Source organism: Ahaetulla prasina, chromosome 5, assembly GCF_028640845.1.
Source record: "Ahaetulla prasina isolate Xishuangbanna chromosome 5, ASM2864084v1, whole genome shotgun sequence".
In the NCBI taxonomy this organism is placed as follows: domain Eukaryota; kingdom Metazoa; phylum Chordata; class Lepidosauria; order Squamata; family Colubridae; genus Ahaetulla; species Ahaetulla prasina.
Genome location: NC_080543.1, coordinates 30,339,919 through 30,366,039, shown reverse-complemented (window position 1 = coordinate 30,366,039; position 26,121 = coordinate 30,339,919). Strand labels below are relative to the sequence as shown.

Here is a 26,121-nt window from a genome sequence, read left to right as displayed (position 1 = left end):
TGAAATATAGAACCAAATTATAATTCTAAATTAAAATTCTAAATGGCTTTAGTCTAGGCCCGTGATGGTGAACCTATGGCACACCATAGGTTCACCATCACGCGAAGCCATGTCGCCTGGCCCGCGTGGAGTCATTCAGTCCTCTTCTGGGTTTCTGGCGCATGTGCCTATCAACTGGACTTTGTGCATGCGGTATTGCTGGAAACTGGATGAAGCCGTCTATCTAGACCCGTTCTAGTCCGGCTTCCGACCTGGATACAGCACGGAGACAGCTTTGGTCGCATTGATGGATGATCTCTGGAGGGCCAGGGCCAGGGGTTATTCCTCTGCCCTGGTCCTATTAGATCTCTCAGCGGCTTTTGATACCATTGACCATGGTATCTTGCTGCGCTGGTTGGGGGGATTGGGAGTGGGGGGCACTGTGTATCGGTGGTTCTCCTCCTATCTCTCCGACCGGTCGCAGACGATGTTGACAGGGGGGCAGAGGTTGACCGCGAGGTGCCTCACTTGTGGGGTGCCGCAGGGGTCGATCCTCTCGCCCCTTCTGTTCAACATCTATATGAAGCCGTTGGGCGAGATCATCAGTGGCTTTGGGGTGAGATACCAGCAGTACGCTGATGACACCCAGCTGTACTTTTCCACCCAGGCCACCCCAATGAAGTTGTTGAAGTGCTGTCCCGGTGTTTGGAGGCCGTACGGGTCTGGATGGGGAGAAACAGGCTCAAGCTTAATCCCTCCAAGATGGAGTGGCTGTGGATGCCGGCATCCCGATTCAGTCAGCTGCAGCCGCAACTGACTGTTGGAGGCGGGTTACTGGCCCCAAAGGATAGGGGGCGCAACTTAGGTGTCCTCCCGGGTGGACGGGTGTCGGTTGGAGATGATTTGACGGCCGCTCCAGGAGGGCCTTCCACCAGGTTCGCCTGGTTCGCAGTTGCGCCTTCCTTGATCGGGATGCCTTGTGCACAGTCACGCGCGCTTGTTACCTCTCGCTGGATTATTGTAATGCTCTCTACATGGGGCTCCCTTGAGGTGCACTCGGAGGCTTCAGTTAGTCCAGAATGCAGCTGCGCGGGTGATAGAGGAGCTACGTAGCTCCCACGTAACACCGCCTCCCGCGCAGACTGCACTGGCTACCTGTGGCCTTTCGTGTGCACTTTAAGGTTTTGGTTACTAACTTTAAAGCGCTCCATGGCTTAGGGCCTGGGTACTTACGGGACCGCCTGCTGTTACCGCATGCCTCCCACTGACCCGTACGCTCTCACAGAGAGGGACTTCTCAGGGTGCCGTCCGCCAAGCAATGTCGGCTGGCGGCCCCCAGGGGAAGGTCCTTCTCTGTGGGGGCTCCCACACTCTGGAACGAGCTTCCCCCGGGTTTACGCCAAATACCGGACCTTCGGACCTTTCGCCGCGAACTGAAGACACATCTTTTTATTCGCGCAGGGCTGGCTTAAGTTTTATCGATTTTAAATTTCTTATTAATTTTAAATTGGGGTTTTAGTTTTTATATATTTTAAAGTTCTTAGGCTGATTATAATAAGTTTTTTAACTTGCATTTTAAGTGTATATTGTATTGTTCGTTTTTTACTTTCGCCTGTACACCGCCCTGAGTCCTTTGGGAGAAGGGCGGTATAAAAATCAAATAAAATAAATAAATAAATAAATAAATAAATAAATAAACTGGAAGAGCTGGTCTTCCATTTTCCTGCGTGAGCATGTACACCGACCAGCTGATCGGCGTGTGTGCAGCAATAACCAGAAGACTTGCTGGCCGGCGCACATGTGCACTCTGGAAATCAGAAGTACCTTATCCGGCATGTACATGACCCTTGGGCAGCTCCTCTTCCTGGTCATGGCCCTGACAGTGTGTGTGTCAGCTTTGGAAGCCATACTAGGCTGGAAGCTTCCCTGCTGCCACTTTCTCATGTGTGGGAAAGTAGGAGTGGGGAGGGGGAGTTATAAAGGGGCCCATTAGACACAATAACATTCTTCCTGCCGGTCAAGGTCAGGCCAGTCCTGTAGCTGGAGAAGGAATCGTCGGAGTGATGTCTTGAGCTGGGATTGTTGGCGATTGGAGCATGTGATCGGCAGAGGAGTCAGGGGGGTGGTTTTGGAGTTTTGATTTACTGAAGGAAAAACCGGATCTCTCAGATTTGGATTTTCCCAGATGTGCCAGTTTACCTATCCTAGTAAAAGAACTTTGAAAGATGCCTGCTTTGGAGTTTTTACTTGGGGAGGGGGTTTTCTGAAACGCTGACAGTGTATGTGCGCAAAGCACCCATGCACAAAGTGTTCCCTTTCGGCACTCAGTGCTAAAAAGGTTCACCATCACTAGTCTAGGATATCTGAAAGTTTTTGTCCAAAGCTGTCAAATGTACCCCCATGCTACAAATTACCCCATAAATTCAGTGCTGATACATTAATGACTCCACTGTAAAAACATGATTAAGAATCAAGTAATTGGAAATGCTAAGTAAATATATGATGTTTTACAGCATTCCCAGTAGGTATCCCTTCTCTGTCTTCAAAAAGTGCCCCAATTTGAATGCAGGGACAGCAGTTGTCAGCCAAAACAAAATACAAATTATTTACTGAATATACCGTTAATAGCTGCCACTCTATTTTTCATTTTCCAATTTTTATTCATGAAGCAGAACAAATGTTTCAGGTTACATATATTATTCTAAATTACTTATTATATAACTGATATAAATTAATCTCTTTAGAAGAATGTTCCATATCAATGAGAAATCTATTTTTCCATTACATATATAAATACAAATTACCTGTTGTGCATATAAAATAATACTTTCACAGAGTAGAAAATGTACTGCATAAAAGTGACTTCATTTCCTTCTGAAGGGTTTCCAGTGTTGATGCATGCAAACGGGCTCCCAGCCTTTTTACCTTGCCATCATTTATATCTATTTGTTATATAGAAAGCCTGAGGGCAATCAAGGAAATCTACTGCTACAAATTCATGTACTGCTTGCAGGAATCTCAGAATTATGTGTTTGGCCTCAGCATGAGGGAAGTTATGGATGACATTAAGAATGATTATGTAGCCCCAAACTCCCCCCCATGCCCCCCCAACACACTTTTCCCCACACAGTATCTGGAACCTTTAATTTTGCTATTGAATTTTAATTTCCTGTTGCTTTGAGACAGAAATAAAATGGAATCTGCATTATGGTCCTAGCGTATTTATATTTTTTAAAATACCATCTTCCCAAAAGATAGATAAAGGAACGGAAAAAGAAAAGGAAAAAGAGACAGAGAAAGAAATTTCTCAAATACTATCAGTCCCCACAAAATATATCAAATAGATCCTTGTTATGAAAATTGGATGTCTATTTTGTCTTTATGGAGCACAGATAGTTGGGGGGAATGCATTTTTGGAAGGATTTCTTTCTAGCTTCCTAGATCTACTTCCTTTTATACACAAGCCCACCAAATATGCTTAAAGTTACAGTTTTATCTTAGTCCAAGATACTTTAGTAGTGAAATATGTAATGTAATTATTTTAACTGACTTTTAGAATGATAGTTTCTGTCAAATGCAGGTAGTCCTTGACTTTCAATTGGTCACTTAGTGAACATTCAAAATTTCAGAATTAAAATGACAGCACCCAAACACAGTCACATGTTTGCATTTTGGGCACCTGGCAACCAGCTCACCTTTATGACCATTTGCAGTGTCCCACAGTCATGTGATCATGATTTGTGAAGTTTTTTGCCAGTTTCCAATGTTCGCTTCTAGTTTCTGCTAAAAACTGTTCATCGGGTACACTGGATTTGCTTAAGAACCAATGCATTTCCTGCCACAAAAAATCCTGCCCATTAGGTAAAATCAGATTCAGTCCTGTGGTGACCCACTTAACCATCACAGCAACTTACAACCATAATTCTGAACTCAAATAAAGTAGTAAATCTAGGACTACCTATAAAACATGTTTAGGTCTAGCACAGAGAGCTGTGCAGAAGAGATGGCTAAAGAAAGGGACTTTAGATTTTTTAACTAGTTTAACACAGAATATACTTTGCTATTTCAGTCAACAATAGATATTCCATTTAATAGCCAGGGGAGTGTCTAAAGTACATTTAATCCACTTAGAACAGTGTTTTTCAAACTTCGCAGCTTCAAAAGCCTTCAACTCCTGAAATTCCCCAAACAGCATGGGAGTTGAAGTCCACACATCTTAAAGTTGCCAAGTTTGAAAAACTGATAGAGTCGTGGTAGTGCAGTGATTGGAATGCAGTACTGCAGGCTAACTCACTGTTCACTCCAAGAGTTTGAATCTGAACAGCTCAAGGTTGACTCAGCCTTCCATCCTTTCGAAGTGGGTAAAATGAGGACCCAGATTGTTGGGAGCAATATGCTGACTCTGTAAATCACTTAGAGAGGGCTGTAAAGCATCGTTAAGTGGTATATAAGTAAGTGCTATTGCTATTTAGAGGCACCTGGGAACAAAAAAAGTCCTGTTAAATGTACTAGGGTGCATCTTTGTGTAAAGATAAATATGATTGCACTATTACTTTATAAGAATGCAAAATAAGGGTAAGAAAATTTTAAAAGTTAGTAGAATGTGGTGCAGAAATTAATTTACAGAGTACAAACTCAACCTCTGCTCTGATTATTTATTTCCTAATTTGATTAGGGGGCATAATAAAATTTGAGTCTTATCAGGTACTTAGCCACCCTTGCATCAGTATAGGAGCACTATGCCAGCTGTTAGAAATTTTTGGCTGTGGTGCAAGTATGATCTGCCAAATCAACATGGGCAGTAGATAAGGATGAAAAATGACAGTTATGTGAAAGACAAAATGACAGCCATATGGCACCAATATTATGTTAACATTTTGTGTCTGAAACATTATTTGGTTAGGTTTAATTTGACTGTGCCACATTTACAGACAATTTAATTATTGTGTAATTTTATACCCAATTAAGTTTGATCTTCCATATTGTAGCAATTGTGGACTATTTAGCAGGAATGACTATCTGAACAAAGCTGGATTGATATGCAAAGAAAAAATACAGATGTAGGACTGATCTTTGCTACTAGAGACCTCTGTCGGTAATTTTTTTTACATTATCTATTTTTAATGTGGGCAGTTACTGTGTTTTGTGGTTCATACAGTAGTATTTTAAAAGTACTTTTTCAGACATTGGAGATGTCTATTCTCTACTTTGAATAGGGGTAGAGGCTATACCACCAAATAGAATTGCTGATATTACTTAATACAGAATAAATTTTCTTTTTGTACTTCCTATTTTATTTATATCTCTCACCTTTCCATGTCTTACATTCAGAATGGCTACCAATGAATTACCTCATAATCTGTCATAAATAGGAGCTGAAGTAGGCAGTTTGAATATTATTTCTAAAGCAATTATAAAATGTTTCTTTTATGAATCCACATACTCTAAGGTTTGCATATTCTTTTATCATTTTGGCCAGTGACTATATTCATGGGTAATTATCTGCTAAGATTTTTTAAACTGTGATTATTGAACAAGTACTAGTGTCTTGATCCAACATTATACTAAGCCAAAAATTCACCAAATTATGGCTTTCAAGGAATAAGTGAACAATAGTTATAGTTTCATGTTAAGAATGCAAGAGGGAGAGTAAGCATTGATAACCAACACATATAAAGATATTAAGTGGGCATGTTTAGATGACTTACTATAAATGCTTTTGGAACCTCTGTACAGGTAATCCTTGACTTACAACAGTTTGCTTAGCTTAGTGACCGTTCTTTTTGTTGTTGTTGTTGTTTACATTTATATCCCGCCCTTCTCCGAAGACTCAGGGCGGCTTACAGTGTATAAGGCAATAGTCTCATTCTATTTGTATATTTTTACAAAGTCAACTTATTGCCCCCCCAACAATCTGGGTCCTCATTTTACCTACCTTATAAAGGATGGAAGGCTGAGTCAACCTCGGGCCGGGCTTGAACCTGCAGTAATTGCAGGCTGCTGTGTTCTAATAACAGGCTTCTTTACAGCCTGAGCTATCACGGCCACGGTTCAAAGTTACAACAGCACTGAAAAAAATGACTTATGACCATTTTTCGCACCTATGATCGTTTCAGCATTGCCATGGACTCGTGATCAAAATTCAGATGGTTGGCTACTGATTCATATTTATGACAGTGGCAATGTCCCTGGGTCATGTATCCCCTTTTGCAATTTCCTGATAAGCAAAGTCAATGGGAAAAACAGATTCACTTTACAACCGTGTTACTAATTTAACAACTGCAATGATTCACTTAAGAAATGTGGCAAGAAAAATCGTAAAATGGGGCAAAACCCACTTAACAAATTTCTCACTTAGCAACATAAATTTTGGGCTCAATTGTGGTCGTAAGGTCAGGATTACCTGTATAGTCCTTAGCAATGGTAGCTAATGCCATAAATCCATGATGGCGAACCTGTGGCTCAGGTGCCACAAGTGGCACGCGGAGCCATATCTGTGGGCACGCGATCATTGCCCTAGTTCAGCTCAAGCATGCATGCGCATGCCGGCCAGCTGATTTTTGGGCCTTCCAGGCCCACCAGAAGTCAGGAAATCGACCATTTCTGGCTTCCAGAGGGCCTCTGGTGGTGTGGGGAAGGCCGTTTTTGACCATCCCAGGCTTTAAAAAAGCCTCTGGAGCCTAGGGAGAGCAAAAAATAGGCCTTCTGGTCCCACTGGAAGTTGGGAAATGGACTGTTTCCAACCTACAGAGGCCCTCCAGGAGTGTGGGGAGGGCAAAAACTCCAAGAAAGCCTCTGGAGCCTTGGGAGGGCAAAAAACTGGCCTGTTGGGCCCACTAGTAATCTTTTTGCTGTCATGTGCCAAAAGGGGGGGGATCATGGGGGGGCACAGGCCCTATTGAATTATGAGTCTGGGCATGTGTGCGTGCAACTCCCCCCCCGCGCTTTTGGCACGCGATGGCAAAAAGGTTAGCCATCACTGCCACACTGTACAGCTTGTTTTGATCAGACTCATGACATGCCTATGGAAATGAAATTTCTGAGAATTTGGGGGTCTATACTATTTTCTGACTCATCACACATTTGTCTTTGTGTTACTTCACATATTTCTGTTCCCAAAATGCTATTAGGTTCTTATCTCTGCAATGCTTAAGGATGAAATCATTTCCAAGAGCTTAGCTGTCTCGCCAAGCAATGCATACTTTCCTGTGATATGTGTCTGTGTATGTTCACCCTTCCTCACTGCATCCTTAGTTACAGCACCTGTCACTGATTGTAGCTTTACATACCTTTTTAGTCTCCTTGCCTATAGAGGCAAGGAGACCAGGAGACCATGAACATTAAGAAGCAACAGACTGCTCCAGGGGTGTAAAGAACCAGTGAAACAGAAATAGAGTGTGTGGCTATGTCTTCTCAAAACACAATGTATTTCTTCAGCATTATGTTCCAAGCTAAAGCAATTTGACTTTATTTAGCCACTTTGCAAAATTTTAGATGACTATCATGATATAATATGCAAAGTCTGCATACCTGGGCTACTACTGTTATTCTTCTGTCTAGTGTATAATGGAAATGGAATCAATTTAATTATGTAAAGCCTTGCATTTGTATACAGAATATATTCTAAAACAGCTGTTCTTAGATTTGTATTAAAAATATACAAACTACCATGTGCCTAGGAACACTTCTATGGACCCTTACATAAGGCAGGTGTTAATAAAATGGAACTCAGCAGCACTATGATTCATGTTTTTTTGGAAATACCTTTTTAATTTATTTTTACCTTTTTTTGGAATTTGCAATAACCAATAAATTTTATGAAATTTGGGAGCAAGAACTTACACTTTTTTGTAAATTCAAGAGATTCAGACCATTTAATATTTCTTTTATTGATATTGTATTTTATCTTACTTTACTTTTTTGTTGTCCACACCATGGATCACCTGTAGTATTTTTGTGACTGTTAGTATGTCAGGTTTCCTTCCTGTAAGGTTAGGCTAAAGTTGAATGATTTGAAAGCAAACAATTTCTAGTAATTTACTATAGAAAAAAATCAAATCATTATGAAAGAATGCAATAACAGATGTGTATCAAAATCCTTGTATATTCATAGTGAAACCAAAGTTCATCTTTTTGTGGCTTTTTCTCCCCACTCCAATCCTCAGCTATGCAATGAGTTGGATAGTCTTCTCTTTTGGATGGGAATCCTATTTGTCCTAACCAAAATGAGTAGGGCTTGCATTTCATATTTTAAGTTCCATTAAATGTTAAGTTCCATTAAACACACTGAATTTCCTTAACTCTACTTCTCTTTATCACCAAAATGAAAACAGCACATACTAGGAACCAGCTCTGACAGCAGTTATAAAACAAGTAATCTTTTTCACTAGTTTTATCTGAATTTTCTTTCCATGATGTGATGTTCCAAGGGTAATGCTATTATGATTTAATTTACTTTTTATATTTCCGTATAGTTTCCATTGTTGTTCAACAAATTGATTTTCTACCCACTTTTCTAGCGCTTCCAGATTATTGTAGATATAAATGATACTGCTTTGACCATTTTTTCCAGGCTCAGACTCTATCATCCGTCCGATTTTCTGTTCTTTTGAAGAAGAAAAAAATTAAAAATCAATTGTTGATAGCATCCCAAAATTAATGCCAGAGAGAAATCAGATTCTGTTTTGTTGAATTACAAGACCATACAGAGCAGTTGTTTTTGTGAACATTTATAAACCTTAGTCATTTCAAAACTATTAGTTTTAATGTTTACAAGAGAAAAACATTTGATCTTGATTAGGAACCTGAATTTGCATTTTAAATTTAATTGTCTTGCCAATCTATTGCTGTGTGGTTGTTATATTGAAGATAATTTTCACTAGATTTCAAAACAAAAATTAGTAAAATCATGCTTTGATGTAGTCTGCATCAGCACGTTTTAACTCGCTCATTCCCTGTAATTGCCAATCAGAACAAACATTGTGAATGTTGCTAGGCTGAACGCTGAATGCAGTGTTATTTATAAACAGTTAAATGGAGAAAAGTACAATCTAAATTCCAGTGTAAGCCATTTGCAAATCTAAAAATCCCTAATGCACAATTTGTGGATTGTAGAAGGGTAAACATTAATCTTAGGCTACTGTCTATGTCTGTGGGCAAAAGAAGAACAGGACAACAGAGAACGAGGTGGCTGGATGGAATCACCGAAGCAGTAGGCATGAGCTTAAATGGACTCCAGAGGATGGTAGAGGACAGGAAGACCTGGAGTAACGTTGTCCATGGGGTCGCGATGGGTTGGACACAACTTCACAACTAACAACAACAACAAAGAACATTTCTCCCTTTCCTTCAATGAACAGTAATCCAATAGAAACCTAACAATCAAAAGTAATATGAAGTAGCTTTGTTAATTTTTCAGCATTGGGTTAAACCAGTGGTAGTCAACCTGGTCCCTACCGCTCACTAGTGGGCGTTCCAGCTTTCATGGTGGGTGGTAGGGGTTTTGTCTGATACTGAAGCACTTTCCTTTTTTTAATTTTAATTGACTTTTTAAAAAAATTTCATAGCATTGTTTAAAAACATTTTCATTAGGTTTTCATAAAATTCACCATGACAATTTAAATTTCTGAAAATATACTATTTGTATCGGCCGTGCTAAGTTTAATTCACGTTACATAAGTGTAACTAAACGGCACTATAGTGCGACCACAAACAAAAGAGCCTCGTCCCAGAATAGCTCGCGTATCTCCCCCCACACTACCCAGCTATAACAGACAAGCAGAACTGGTATCCGGCGCCCCTCCCAAACCCAATCCACGATGCGGGAGAGGCATGCGCAGATGACAATACATGGCGTATTACTGTGAAACTGGTGGGTGGTTAGAAAATGTTACTACTAGCAGAGAGACAAAAGCGGTAAGTATAAAAAGGTTGACTACCCTGGGTTAAACAAAGGAAACAAGGAAGCGCCAAATTTAGGAGCAAGCACACAATTCCTTTAGTTTGCTCTATTCCTATATTCAAAGATATGTGTTTCATACATGCTCAGATAGCACACATTATGTGGTTTAAGATTTGCCAAAACAAACAAGTTCTACAGTTCTGGATTAATGCCCAGGGAAAAGCCAGGTTTTCAAGGCCTTGCAGAAAGCCAACAAAGTCAGGCTCATCCAAATAGCTTATCTATCCAATCCAATAAATAAATCTCAGGATAAGCTATTCCAGAGCGCAGGCATCATTTTACAATTGTAAAGTGTAAATATAATATAAAGTGTAATATAAGAAAGATATTAATTTTCTTCAAGAATTTGACTACTGCTAAATTTAAAGATTATTTATGCTTTTGTTCTGTCCTATTTAGCTGTGTTAAGCCTTATTCTATTTTGTTGCTCATTATGTTTTTGAAATGATTGACTTTATTCCTGAGTTGTAATTATCCTAACAATTTATGTAGGTCAGTCTAAAATTAATTAATACTAATAATTAATGCTAATAATATACAGTCTATACTACCTTCACTGAACATGAGTTGCATTCATCCCAAAAGCCTTTTCACTTATGCTATGTCAATATCTAACACGTTATGTATTTGAAATAAAACTTTATTAATTTCCCAAGCCTGACGTTTTCAGGAAGGATGTTTACGAAATCATGTTAATGTTCAGAGAACACAAACCATATTGTAAATATCATCACTAGCAGAAGCATCAATATTTATTATAACCTGACCTGCATATAATGAACATTTTTTTTTCACAGAACAGAAATGTTAGGATGAGAAAAAGAGCTTTGCAGTTAGAGACTGAAGCAAAATATGAAATATATTATCTTTTACTGGTTTTTTAAGTCTTATATTGTTGAATAGACAGAAGTGCTAATCTGAACCTATTAGAATTGACTAGGGCTCTCTTTGGCCTTCATAAGCGCTATATATATAGTTTTGTTGTAGCTTCAACACAGGGTCTATGACAGGGGCGGGTTCTAATTTTTTTTTACTACCGGTTCTGTGGGCGTGGCTTGATGGTCATGTGACAGTGGGTGTGGCTTGATGGCCATATGACTGGGTAGGCGTTGCCAACTCAATGTCTCTCATGTCAAGGGTACCTCGCCTGGCTCCTCCCCTCCCAGCCATTCCTTGTCACACCCAGCCTCAACGTATCTATAGTTCTGCAAAAATGTTGTTCACCTTTTTTCAACTTTATTATCTACATACTATAGACCAGGGGTCTCCAAACTTGGCCACTTTAAGACTTATGGACTTCAACTCCCAGAATTCCTCAGCCAGCTTTGCTGTCATAAAGTCTTAAAGTGGCCAAGGTTAGAGAACTCTGCTATAGATGCACTTTCATGGACCACTGAAAGGAGGAAATGGCTCACATGCTTTGCCCAAGAGTGTGATAGGCAACAGTCTTTTAAGGGGCTGCTAGAAAGAAGGGGGGAAGTATTTTCCAAAGCACCAGAAGACAAAACAAGAAGCAATGGATGGAAACTCAACAAAGAGAGAAGCAACCTAAAACTAAGGACAAACTTCCTGACAGTGTGAACCTATATAGGTTTCAGTCATAATTTCACATATAAAATAGCCATTCATGTAATACAACCTGCATATTGTTCAAAACAATCATTAGTATTATGGCTGATGTTTGACAGCAAGCCTAAAATCCCCATTCCCTCCCCACTCCAGGGGAAGGTTACTTCAAAATCCCCATTTCCTCCCCACCCCACTAATCTGTTCTGGGAAGGAATCAAACTCCCCTCTTTTCATTTCCCAAATAAAATATCCCAGATAATTAAGGAATAATCAAGCTGCTAGCAAGGAACCTGCCTGGAATTCCACATTCCTCCCTGCTGCATAAAGGAAACTTTGTAAGTAGAAAACAGCTACCGGTGCTTACAGATAATATAAAGTGGAAGCCGGAAGTTCAGCTCCATTTACAAGCAGGCAGAAAACTCATTCAAGACAGGATACTTCACAATGGAAATCACCCAAACCTTTTTAGAAACACAAAGCCCATGTTCCACAAACCCCAGAACTTCAAAAACATTGAACCATATAAGAATTCCTCCTCTTATCCAATTTGTTGTTCAGCTGACCCAGAAAAGAGCTGCTAGCCACTCTGTCAATTTAAAACGACAGCTTTACCCCCCCTTCTTCTTTGCCAAGCGATTTCCTGGCTGAGAAGCGAGCCGATCAGTTGGGAGGCTTCTTGGCTTCTCAATTTAAAGGGACGGTGTCTTGTTTTTCTTCTTCTCTTCTTCGACAAGTGAGTCTTGATTTTTTCCTTCTAGCCGGTCAGCTGGGAGTCGGGAGGCAGCAACAGACTGGGGGCGAGGCCAGGCAGAATTTTTACTACCGGTTCTCCGAACTACTCAAAATGTTTACTACCGGTTCTTGCGAACTGGGGAGAACCGGTAGTAAACCACTACTGGTCTATGACAACTTGCCGCCGCCGCCTGGACGTGGGACACCTCACACTGAGCAACTCGCTAGGGGGACAACTCGCCATGAGACAGACAGACACACATCATTCTGAGCTTGGAGAAATTTACCCGCATCCGTGCTGGCAAGCTGCCAATTGCACCCAGGCTTGAGAAGGACCTCTCCTTCAGCTTGTGTCCTATGTCCAGGTGGCAGCATCCAGATGGCCACAGCGAATTGTTCCATTCTGTCAACACATGTTTTAATGTGTGGATAAGACAAGAGGTGAGACTAAACTTACCATATGGTCATTATGGACAGAATAGACAACAAAAATAAAGTCGGCATGTATATCCCGTGCCTTTATGACCTATAAGTATAATTGCACAGCGTGTATAACTATACAGAATTTAAAAAAACAATTCCCAATATTTTCTAAAGAATACATCAGGTCTGATTCTGCCAATCTGTTTTTATCACCATCACCGCCACCCAATTCAGTAAACATGTTTAAAAGATAAAAAGAAGTCTATATAGTCCAGCTATAGTATCCCTGGTGAATAACTGATTTTATAGCCCAGAAATTCCACCTCTTTGTTATAACTTAATTCTAATTTAATTTGGAGGTTAAATTGATAAATTGATGGGACATAGAGAAGAGATATATTTTATATACAGAAATTAAGGAAAACATACAATTTGACAGGTATTAGAAGTTGTTGAGCCTTTAGTACTAGCTTAGGTCACATCTGGGCTACGTGGGAATGCACACCTTTGTATACGCACAAAGGAAGTACGTGCCTATGTAGGATAATAGGCTGAATTTGTATACATATCAAATTGAGAACCCTGGCTATGCTGTTGATTTAAGAGAATGGAACTGCATCTAAATTCTTATCACTTGTCAGGATGGACAATTAACATGAAATTAATCATTCTCAAATTTCAAAGAAAAATATTACTAAAGCTGCTGAATGTCACCATCAGTGCTGGAGTAACTTCCGGGAGTTCTATAGTTCTGATGAATTGTTATATCCTTTCTGCAAATACAGCACACAGAGAAACTGTATCAACAGGATGAAAGGATAATTCTCATCCTTAATAGTATTTATAATACTTTAAAAATATTCTACTCCAACTAAACATGTTTTAGGGTGAGCCTTTGGAATAAGCAACTATTCTACCAAATAGTCCTTTACTGATATTACAAAATATACGTAATGCTGAGTCAACCTTGAGCCAGTGAGAATCGAACTGCCGAACTACTGGCAATCGATAGTCAGCAGAAGTAATCTGCAGTACTGCATTCTAACCACTGCGCCACTCTTTTACCCCACATAATACCTCACATAATCATCTTCTAGGACAGTGGTTCTCAACCTGTGGGTCGCGACCCCATTGGGGGTCGAATGACGATTTGCCAGGGGTCACCTAAGACCATCGGAAATATGGGAAGTATACTTGCGAGTCGAAGAATCGCTCTCCAATGGTTGACTCCAAAAGCCAGCTGCAGGCTCTTCAAATCGCTAGCCGAATTCGGCTTCAGGCACGATGAATTAAAAAAGAGAGAAATCTTTGCTCTGATGTCTCCCTTTCAAGCCAGCTTCAATCACTTCCAATCGCTAGCCTAATCTGGCTTCAGGTGCAATAAACTTAATAGGGGAGGAGTCTCTGCTTTAATGCCTCCGTCCTCAAGGCAATCGCAAGCAGTTCAGAACGCTAGCCAATACAGCTTCAGCCGCGATAAATTCAAAAAAACAGTTTGCCGCTTTTCCCCCCCTTCTGCAGCTGCTGAGGCGCATTTTACGGTTGGGGTCGCCACATCTTGGGGAATTGTATTAAAGGGGTCACAGCACTATAAAGGTTGAGAACCACTGTTCTAGGACAATGTAAAGTCATTAATTATTGCAGCAGAATGTTCAAATGTGCACATTTATTGGAAATACCTTCATAGCAGCATAACAAGATGAGAATAAATGATCAATGAAAAAAAAATCTAGTTCTTGCACCAGTTTCATTGGGTAAAGGGAAGGCTGGGTCACTGACTGTGCTGTAAATTTGTGAACAGCTTTCAGAGAAGATAAGACAACTGTTCTTCTATATATTCTTGTCTCTGCAGATTTGGAAAGGGCAAGGGACAATGAACAAGATTACTGTAGGTCTTGGCTGGTGCCCAGGAAAACAGCCTCTGACAAGAATCAGCTCAGCATCAGTTGAATGAAAATTGAGAAAATCTTCATAGGGAATAATAAATCATTTTTCTGTACCTCGTGAATGGCATTATAATGATTCAACAATTTTATCCATATTTTACTTGCTCTGTGCTTAATGTTTTATGTGTATAAGTTGAAGGTGTTTCTGACATGAATAAAGAACATATTCTATTTAAAAAGCAAATTAGAATTTTAAGAATGTCTACCCCTTAGGTGTTTCCTGAGCTTTTAGGGCATAACCTCTAGGATTTTTTTCAGAAACTGAGGAAGTAGTAAAGAAGAAATATAATAACACATTGCAATCTCAGAAGCAAAATGGAAAGCCATACAAGACAATTTTTCTGGTTTAAAAAAACACCCCCAAATCATTCAATTCCTTCTAAAATCAATGAATTGTAATTTCGATTTTATCCGTAACAAACTCCTTGTGAGGTAGGTTTAATTGAGAGCTAATGACTGGCCTAATATCTCCTAGTGTACCTCAGTTTGCATTTACCATAAATGTTTTGAAATACCACTCCGTCTAAGAGTTATATATTCTATTTTTTGCAATGTATACTTCAATGTCTCTTCCTAATTGTAAGCCCATGCAGTAGAATGTGCATAAGCAATTATCTAGGAGAGTTTTTCCATTAGCTAGACAGAAATACTAAGACCATATTGATACAGATGCTACATAACTCCTATTTTATGTCTTCTGATATGATTTATAAAGCTTGCTCAATTGTAAAGAAAGTTTGAACATGACTTTTCATTCAGTCTATTCAAAATACTTTTTAATTCTACTGAAAATGCCATTTAATTTAATTTGCTCAAATTCTGATAGAAACTATTGTTATATTTGACTTCAGAATTAAACAGAGAGGATATAAGGCCTCATGTGGTATGGTTATATTTTAGAAGCCATTTTTCCTCAGAAGCATATGTGTTCCTTTCTTTCTGTCTTTTTTCTAATAATAATTTGGCCAGTACTTGCAGAAGACTGTTCTAGCCTCAGGGATTCTCACACACTCTTCTGTTGACAGAGTTCCTGTGGAACAAGCATGAACCTTTGTTAAAGACCTACTCATCTCCCATTCTGTTCTGCCCCAGCATTAAGAAGATACTCTACTGGCCGAGTTCCTGCTATTATATTCATGGAAAAATTGCAGAACGGAACAGGTAAAACTATGCACAATAAATGCATTTCTATATTCTTTTTATTTTTTTCTATATATTTTATTTGGTTTACAATAACATGTTACAAGTAATTATACTATTAAAGTAACTAGAAAATATGAATGAAAACATAATCATGATCTTTTTATTAAAAACAGTATACTGATTCTTCTGTATGTTGTTTTTAAGGTTTTCAGTTCAAACATGATTAATAAATTTAACAATGACTTCAGATTAAAATAATATTCTATCATTAAAACATTTTTAAAATCAGTAAATACTGTATAATTACAACATCATTTACAAAAATAGAAAATAATAATAATAATTGGCCTGTCTTTGGAAAAAGTGGAAAAATAAACATTTTTTTGAAATATACTCTTATGGTGAAATGTTCTAGTGTCTTCTGTTATCATTCAGCATTTTATAGTCTATAATTGAAATTTGGAAAATGTAACAAGCTAGGATTGGGCATTAATGTAATACATTCACATGATCAGGCAGTCCTGCAGCTGTCTTGTGTCTGTTTTGTAAATTGTGCAGTTATAACTTATAACTATGTCTACTATATCTACATTTGTAATATTCTACTTTCTTTGCAGTATCCATCTCACAATTAAATAATTCACTAACATAGTAAGATAATTGTTTTATTTTTATTTTGAACTATTTTTATATAGTTAGTATAAACCAGTGCAATCTTATCTTTATTGAGGTGCCCTGTAAACTTTTCTGGGATTCTTTAAGCTATTTTAATTGCTTTAGAAGCATTCACATTTCAAAACTCAGGACAAAGTGTTTTAGCTAATAAAACATCAGACTTCCTGTACTTTTCCATAGGATAATCAGACTATTGTATAAAGGGCTTTGAACACACATTACCGATAATGTATGTTTTCTGTAGTATATATAATAATTGTGTTTCCAATTGAGGGCTGGATGTAACCATTACGTTCCCAAAACAGCAAATCATGGCTTGATGAAATAAGAAGAAATTAACTCAGCCATTCCTCTTTCCCTTCCATGATAAATGGAAAAAGGTACTCTACAAACTGCCTGCACATATGTTCAAACTAAGCTACTGTAGTTTACTTTTGATATTGTGATATTAGAACCAGGAAAAGTAGTTCCTGGTTGTAATATCCCAGGGAGAGAAAGATTTCTGTCAACTGTGGTTGCGCAGTGGTTAGAGTGCAGTACTGCCGGCTACTTCTGCTGACTGCCGGCTGCCTACAATTTGGCAGTTCAAATCTCACCAGGCTTAAGGTTGACTCAGCCTTCCATCCTTCTGAGGTTGGTAAAATGAGGGCTGAGATTGTTGGGGACAATATACTGACTCTATAAACCACAGAGAGGGCTGTAAAGCACTATAAAGCAGTATATAAGTCTAAGTACTATTGCTATTTAACAAATCATGATCCTACAGTCATGCATATAAATTAAGGAAGGGAAGAGAAAAGCATGCAAGCTTAGTAGGCTTTGACAATTTAACAGGCTCAGGAATTATTAAATTAAAACTCAATCTATATGAGCTATCATTCAATAATTTTACTGTACTTAAATACTTCATGAGGCATTGCCTGAACATTGGGAAGTCAGTCTACTTTACAATTCCCATAATATGTCGCTATGGTGATTCCAAGAAATGAAGTCCAAAATACCCAGAGGATAACAGGCTTCCTACTCCTGGCCCTCACAATTTACACATTGCATAAAAATGTGGTTTGATTTTAAATAAACAACAACAGTAATGTTAAAAACTAAAAACATAGTTCAAATAGTATGAACCTAGTCACTCTGCAAAACAACCATAGAGCTTTTTCAGAAATGTTTGAGGAAGTGTATTTCAAATTGTATTCTGTTCTGAAGAAAAGTTTAAAGCATCTAGGTAATTTAATCTTTTTGGTAAAAATAGATTTCCATGATCTGCCTAAAATCGAGATATTCCAACTTAAATAAAGTAAATTTACTAGATGTTTAAACACAGTAAAGTTTTTTTTACTATTTTTAATTTCAGGAATAACAAGTGTTGGATACTTCTCATAATTCAAAATATATAAAAGAAGATTCTACTGCATAAGAATTTATTATTCCTATGACATTTAAAAATGAATAAAATGTGGTCCTAATGGATTAGTTTTATAAGAATGGAAGCTCAACAATTCAATCAGATAGAAATACTGTCATTTTTTTTGCTTGCTGACACTGAGAAACTCCTTGAATCTTCTGATAAGATAAAACAACTGTGGAAATTCAGGCCATTTTTTGAAAATGTGTTCAAGTTCACATATATCTCATTTTACACATGATGAGATGGCCTTGGCATTTACTACAGTTACTGACCACTTATGTGATGAAGAGCCTGAAGCAAAACAACAAGATGATGGATTATTATTTTTTGCAAATTATAAGAACACAGACGACTCAGCAACCAGCATTTCTCATATTCATCCTACTCCAAGATCAGATGAACAAGAAGATAGAATGTGTGAAGTCACTATATTAAAAGAGGCTACCGTCTCTTCAGACTTAAGAGCTAGGATTAACTCTGAATTTCAAATTGATAAAATGACAAGACCAGAAATTTCTTCATCAGAAGATCATGAGAATAAGGCATATGAAGATGTTTTCACAGAATTACCAGTGAGTGGGGTAGTTTTAGAAAGTCAGCATAAAATGTACATTTCTCAAAGAAAGCAGGTTAATTACCGGTATGGCTGCATCATTAGTATAGATAACTTCTCAATCTTTTGTGACAAAGATTCCAGTAAGAAGAAACTGAAAGAAAAGCATCTTCAGGTAAGATGAAATGAGCCAAAATGGCATTTCATTTTAGTTACTGTGCATGTTTTAGATTTTTAAATCTATACAATCATTGATACAGCAATAAGATGCAAGTGCAGTGTTAAGTTTATTTCTGCTAGAAATATTAAGATAAAATTATATCAATATTATATTGTGCACAGTCCACACACCCTCTTGCTCAATTGCGAAGACCATCTGCAACATAAAAGATGAGCCAAACGTAAAGAATATTGAAAGCGACTTGTACATTGTACACATAAGAATATAGATATTCCTCGACTTACAACCACAATTGAGCTCAAAATTTCTGTTGCTAAATTATTGCTCATTTGTTAAGTGAGTTTTGCCCCATTTTACAACCTCTTTGCCATAGTTGTTAAGTGAATCACTGCAGTTAAGTTAGTAATAAAGTTAAGTGAATCTGACTTCCCCATTGACTGCCTGTCAGGTCGCAAAAGGTGATCACATGACCTTGGGACACTGCAATTGTCATCAATTTGAAACAACTGCCAACACTCAAATTTCAATCATATGACCATGGGGATGCTGCAACAGTTGTAAGTGTGAAAAATGGTCATAAGTCACATTTTTCAGTGCTGTTGCAATTTTGAATGATCACTAAATGAATGGTTGTAAGTTGAGAACTACCTATATATCAGTAAAAAAGATGTTTCATTCTTTTCCTTCTAGGACTAACCTGATAGTCCTAGATAGCAAGAGTTAGATTCTATTATAGGCAGAGATGGATTGCTACTCAGTACTATGAGCTATCTACTTCAAATAACTGATCCAGAAGAGAAGCAAATCATCCATTTCCCACTGCCTCCAGTCATCTAGAATACTGCTTGTTCACCTCTGACCCCACACACTTTCAACTTGGAATTGCCACTGATTGCTAGTTATAAGAAATACAATACAATACAATACAATTCTTTATTGACCAAGTGTGATTGGACACACAAGGAATTTGTCTTTGGTGCATATATTCTCAGTGTATGTAAAAAGAAAATATAAATGTGTTAAGAATCATAAGGTTAATGATAGTTATAGGGTACAAATAAGCAATCAAATCATACTAGGAAACAATCAATATAAATCATAAGGATACAGCAATAAGTTACAGTCATACAGTCGTAAGTGGAAGGAGATGGGTGGTGGGAATGATGAGAACATTAATAGTAGTGCAGATTTAGTAAACAGTTTGACAGTGTTGAGGGAATTGTTTAGCAGAGTGATGGCGTTCGGGAAGAAACTGTTCTTGTGTCTAGTTGTTCTGGTGTGCAGTGCTCTATAGCGTCGTTTTGAGGGCAGGAGTTGAAACAGTTTATGTCCTGGATGTGAGGGATCTGTAAATATTTACAGCCCTCTTTTTGATTCGTACAGTATACAGGTCCTCAGTGGAAGGCAGGTTGGTAGTAATTGTTTTTTCTGCAGTTCTAATTATCCTCTGAAGTCTGTGTCTTTCTTGTTGGGTTGCAGAACCAAACCAGAAAGTTATAGAGGTGCAGATGACAGACTCAATAAACAAACAAATATATTAAACAATGACTCTTCTTCAAAGGAAGGTGAGATGGTCCCAAGGAACCCATTTAAAATTCAAAAATGTATCCTGTTAAATGTTTCAATATTATCAGTCATCCACAACAGCTCTGTGGAACAAGTTTGCCTAACTGCTCTAAACCAAGACCCCAGATTTATCAGAATGACAAAAATGAAGATAAACAAGTCAGATGCCAAGCAGCCTCTTCAGTGTTCCAGTTAACATAATTACAAAAACCTAATCCTGTTTATAGAGATTCCTTTAAGATGAAGAAACATCTGGGGAGAACTATAGGTCACTGTTAGAGGTCACACCTGGCATATTTTAAAAAAAAACCTTCAGATGTCAACCCTTGGTGTTGTATCATTTAATACCTGTAGATGATCACTCATTTCCCAAATGACTGGCTAATAAGGGTTAAAAGGTGAAATCTCTGAAAAAGTAAAAAAATGAAATAATGAAACATAATACTATAAACTAAACCTTGCCAAGGTACAGATCCATGACTAGTATCATATGGCAGGCTTATCTGACTTTCTTGCACTTTCTTCCTTGCAGAGGTAGGAAGTCCCACTTCTTCAGGGCCTTTTTAAAGGCCAACAGGGATGGGCCAAGCAAATTTGAGAGGAGACAGATTTTTCCATTGGGCAGACACTGGAACAGAGAAAGTGGCACTTGGTCCCATAAGGTGCCATTGTTTAACAGATGGAACTGGAGCCTATCAGCCCTATCAAATTGTACAGAAAGAAGCAACAATCAGAGATAAATTGTCCTCCAATAGTCAAGTTTTTGTTACCTGCTAAAATAATTTCAAAAAACAAAGAACTAAACTATTTCAGCGTTATTACCAGTTAGAATAGGTAGTACCGGAGTAGATAGCTATGTGATGTAACCATAATAAGGAAGTTAAATATATACATCACAAGTCAAATAGTTTATGATATCCACACTAAATATGAAGCCTAATGGGCAAGCTCATGGCATCTGGAATCATACTGAAGTGGATATCCAAATATAGAGAAAACCATTATGTCCGTCCGTCCATCCATCTATCTATCTCTCCCTCTCTCACACACACAAAATAGCCATGCAGTTCCACGAAAATGATTCGTTCTTGATTTAAGGAAGCATTAATGATCAGCAATTCCTTTGGGTACTTCAAGTTAACTTTGTATTTTCCTGGGCTTGTGTGGTTTCTTTAAGGTGATAGCAAAAGGTAGATAGGAAAAGTACTAAAACTTCCAAAGCACATTTTCCACTTAAGTTCTGAATAACCACACATGGGTTATCATGACTCTTATCCAAACATGTTTTTGCTTGCAATCCAAAACTGTTTTCATATGTTGAATAATCTACATTTTTAGAATAACAAAATTGATCATATTTTGTTATTTAAAAATAAGAAAGGTTGTTTTTTCACAATGAGAATATGAAATCAAATTAAACTATAGTAAGGAATCATATTACATTTAAATGAGAGCTTTGTATTAAAATTCATATCTTGTTACTTTTAGACAATTCTGAATATTAAAGTGAAAAAATACCTTGATACTACTTTATCTTTCTAATGACAAAATAGTACAAAGATCTTCTAACTAAAAAAAAAACCCACTTTAAAGGGCCAATGAAACTGTACCCAACTCTTGCATTATTTGATTACATGTAAGAATACTTTAATCCACCCAAACTTTGTTTGAATGTCAGCAACATAACGTTATGGTTACTTTTAATTTAAAAGTGGGAAACATTTAAAACTAGAAAACAGGACTGAGCATATTAAACATGTAATGTGCGAAGTCGTGTCCAACCCATCATGAGCAATTTTGTTGGACACGAAGTCGTGTCCAACCCATCATGACAATTTTCCTCCAGGCCTTCTTGTCCCCTACCATCCCCCAGAGACCATTTAAGCTCATGCTGACTGCTTCAGTGACTCCACCCAGCTACCTCATTCTCTGTCATCCAGTTCTTCTTTTGCCCTCAATCATTCTTGGCATTAGGCTTATTCTCCAGTGAGTCCTTCCTTCTCATTAAGTGACCAAAGTATTTCAGTTTCATCTTCAGGATCTGGTCTAAAGAGCAGCCAGGGTTGATCTCCTCTAGGACTGACTGGTTTGATTGCCTTGCAATCCAAGGGACTCACAGGAACCTTCTCCAGCACCATAGTTCAAAGGCCTCAAAGGTTGTATCTTACAAAGGGAAAAATACCTCCAGGATTAACATTACATAGGCTTGTATGTATAGGAACAAGGAGAATATGACCTGAAGGGCAGAGGATTTATAGGAAACTTTAGGTACAGGAGTACATAAAGTGTTGTTCAATTTAAATTCAATTATGTATAAGTGACAGTGAACTTAAACTAACAAAAGCCAACAAAACCACACAGGAATGAAAATTCATATTATACATATATTGACTTTCTAGTTAAATCAGACAACTGAACACTGAATTACTTCCTGTTAATTTGTAAGAATTCCCTCAACATCTGTCCAGATTTTCAGATGTGTCAATTAGCATAAAAGCTTGCTTAGCCTTATTTGACACCCTACACTCTCAAACAAATAGGAAACACAGCTTCAATGCTTTTTCTCCCAACATATTTAAAAAACAATAGCAACTACATAAAATACTTTGAATGTTATACAACGTATCAGATAACTAAACTGTTCCCCTATAGTTATCAAAATTAAAAGCTTCTCCTAAATTAAGAACCTTTGACACTATTTTTCCTATAAAACTGTCTGGTTTGGTTCTGCAACCCAACAAGAAAGACACAGACTTCAGAGGATAATTAGAACTGCAGAAAAAATAATTGTTACCAACCTGCCTTCCATTGAGGACCTGTATACTGCACAAATCAAGAAGAGCGCCATGAAAATATTTACAGATCCCTCTCATTCTGGACATAAACTGTTTCAACTCCTACCCTCAAAACAACGCTATAGAGCACTGCACACCAGAACAACTAGACACAAGAACAGTTTTTTCCCGAATGCCATCACTCTGCTAAGCAAATAATCCCTCAACACTGCCAAACTATTCACTAAATCTGCCCTACTATTAATCTTCTCATCATTTCCATCACCCATCTCCTTCCACTTACGACTGTAGAACTGTAACTTGGTTGTTCATATCCTTACAATTTATATTGATATTGTTTCCTGATTGCTTATTGTACCCTATGCTTATCATTAAGTGTTGTATCATTAAGTGTTAAATTGTACCCTATGACCATCATTTGTGTTGTAAATGTTGTGCCTTGATGAAGGTATCTTTTCTTTTATGTACACTGAGAGCATATGCACCAAGACAAATTCCTTGTGTGTCCAATCACACTTGGCCAATAAAAATTCTATTGTATTCTATTCTATTCAGCATAAAGTCAGGCCAATCTGACCTTTTTTACCTAACTCAGGTTTCAGTCTTCTTGTCAAAGTAAATTATGATTTTTTTCCTTTATTCACATACAGATCCTTATTACATTTGCTGCTGCACTAAATTCTCTTTCTCACAAGTAAACTAAAATCCATACAAGAAATGTCAATAAATCAATTAACTTTAAGTTGCTATATTATGTAAACAAATATATAATGGTACTTAGAATATAATTTAATGTTCCCTCATCAATAATTTTATTTAATAAATTTATACACCGCCCATCCCCCTGATATAAGGTGACACGTGTGCTGCAGTAACCAACTGAAATACTGTAGATATTTCTTAGTTTCAAATATCAAAGAAGATATTTGCTATCTCTTTTTCTTCTGATGTGAGGAAAGATAGCTAAAGCTGCATAACTGCTTTGAAGAATAAACTGCTTATTTATGAGAACATGTTTGCTCAGTTATCAGTGACATACCAATCATAAATGAATTTAGGGGAAACAGGATGTTCCATTGTTCAAGATGAATAAATAAGCAGGGTTCAACTTTAATAGCCATTGCTTGAGCTTTCATATTTGCACTCCAAAACCAGTGATAAAGGATATCTGCCTCTCTAATAATAGTTTTTCCAGTAACTGAAGACCACTTTCTGTATTAGAGTTCAAGGAATTTTTCCTATTATTTTTCAAGCATGCAAAATCATTTAAGAGAAGTTTGTGGTGAACTGTTGTTAAGTACCCATCTTCATTTATAATCAAATTTGAAAGAAAGTATACTTTCTGAAGGAGTTGTGAATAGGGTTAGGCTTAGCACTAAAATAGCAGCTTTCCCATTACAGTATTTTTCGCACTATAAGATGCATTTCCCCCCCCAAAAAAGTGGATGGAAATGTCTGTGCATCTTATAGAGTAAATATTGCAGTGGGGGGAGGGGGGTTGGTGTGGTGGCGGCACTCGCCGCCTCCTGTCATCGCTGCCACTGTTCACCACCGCCACGGAACACTGGAGCCTTCACTGCTGAGCAGCTGATCGGCGGTTGGATCTGCTTCCTGGAATACCACCGATTAGCTGTTCTAAGCAATGGGGATCACTGCCACCGTTCACTGCTGCCAATCACTGCAGATCGCCACTGCCAAATGGTGGCCACAGCGATCAGCGGTAATAGATGATGGTAGTGGCAATAGGTGCTGGCAGCAATCCCCGTCCCCTAGAATAGCTGATCAGCAGTATTCTGGGAGGTGGATCCAACCGCCAATCAGCTGCTCGGCAGCGAAGGTTCCAGTGTTCTCCAACAGCGGCAACAGCTCAGCTCAGTTGACCGGTGGTGGGCACAATGGAGCTGAGCCCAGATGAGCCATGTGCTAGGGCTGCAATAAAGTGCTGAAGCTGACCAGGCTGTTTGCTGTTTGCTGCAAGGACACTAGCCAGATGAATACTGGATGGATGCTGGGAGGCACAGGCAGATTTTGTTTCCCCCCTCCTCTAAAGCTAATTTAAGTTTTATGGTCCAGTGCATCTTATAGTGCAAAAAATATGGTAGCTATATTTCTTAATGACATAACAGTTTTTTTACTGTTTGTATTCGCACTTGTGGAATGACTGATTCTGTAGAAATACTTTGTGATAGCTCTAAATAGTTCTAGATTGAAATTATTCCCTCAGTTCTGTAAACTACATTACTATTTTATTATTATACATCAGACCTGGGCCTCTGACCCACTTTCAGCCTTTTAGCAGTGCCTCTCCAACCTGCATGAGGGATAGGTAGATAGGTTGACAGACAGACAATATAGCTATGAACAGCAACCAGTTAAGGGGAATCGGTTTAATCCAGCCAGATTTAAATGGGATGTTCTTGCATTCTTTCATTACCAAGATTTAATGTCTTTTTCACCATTTACATACCGGTAAGTGGAAATAGACTTCAGGGGTGCCACCTACTGGAAAAGAAATGTATGATTTCAATAAGTTTCAAATTCCCTAGAAGTCAATTCCTCCTCAGACTCTTAATCACACTGGAAAGTTTTGGTCCAAAGTGATTAAAAGGTAACCATAATAAAATTTATTTTGAGAAAATTCCAAAAGACATCTGAAGTATTATCCCTGACTTTAAAAAACTCCCTGAGTACGACCCTGTAGTTCATATTCAAGGTAGAATTGGAGTAACTGGATGGAACTGAGCGCTTAATGGCCAATTGCCCTTCCTGATGTGAATGTGTAGTTTGCAGATATATTTTTTTTGAGCCCAAGAAACATTTGCCACTACCTAGGAATGAACTCTCAACCTTCTAAGTTAGTGAGCATCTTCACCACTAGGCCATCATGCTGCTCCATTATCCCTAACAAGACTCTTGTTAGTTAACATTAGAGGGATGAAATCGCTTTATTTAGGAAATTGCATTTTTCTTTGTGCTTCTAATGTTATCTGACAGGTAGGACTGTATTTTGTATTGTTTATTATACCTAACATAAACAACACAAAATACAATACCAGTAACATTAGAAGTTGAAAGAAAAATGCAGTTTTCTAAGTAAAGTCATTTCATCTGTTCAAATGACCTAAAAATTACAAAAATCTCATACGTTTTAAATTTCACATAAACACTCTTCCCTCTTTTCTGTTAC

At 38.0% G+C, this 26,121-nt stretch overlaps 1 long non-coding RNA gene across 1 annotated transcript; it reads right to left on the bottom strand.

Annotated features, from left to right (window-relative positions):
• Positions 1 to 12,527: 12,527 nt before the first annotated feature.
• Positions 12,528 to 25,438, bottom strand: LOC131199703 (uncharacterized). The gene is made up of 3 exons (XR_009155397.1): positions 25,402 to 25,438; positions 18,478 to 18,546; positions 12,528 to 12,644 (listed from the first exon to the last, which is right to left on the bottom strand). It is a non-coding gene; the product is annotated as an uncharacterized LOC131199703 (long non-coding RNA).
• Positions 25,439 to 26,121: the final 683 nt, after the last annotated feature.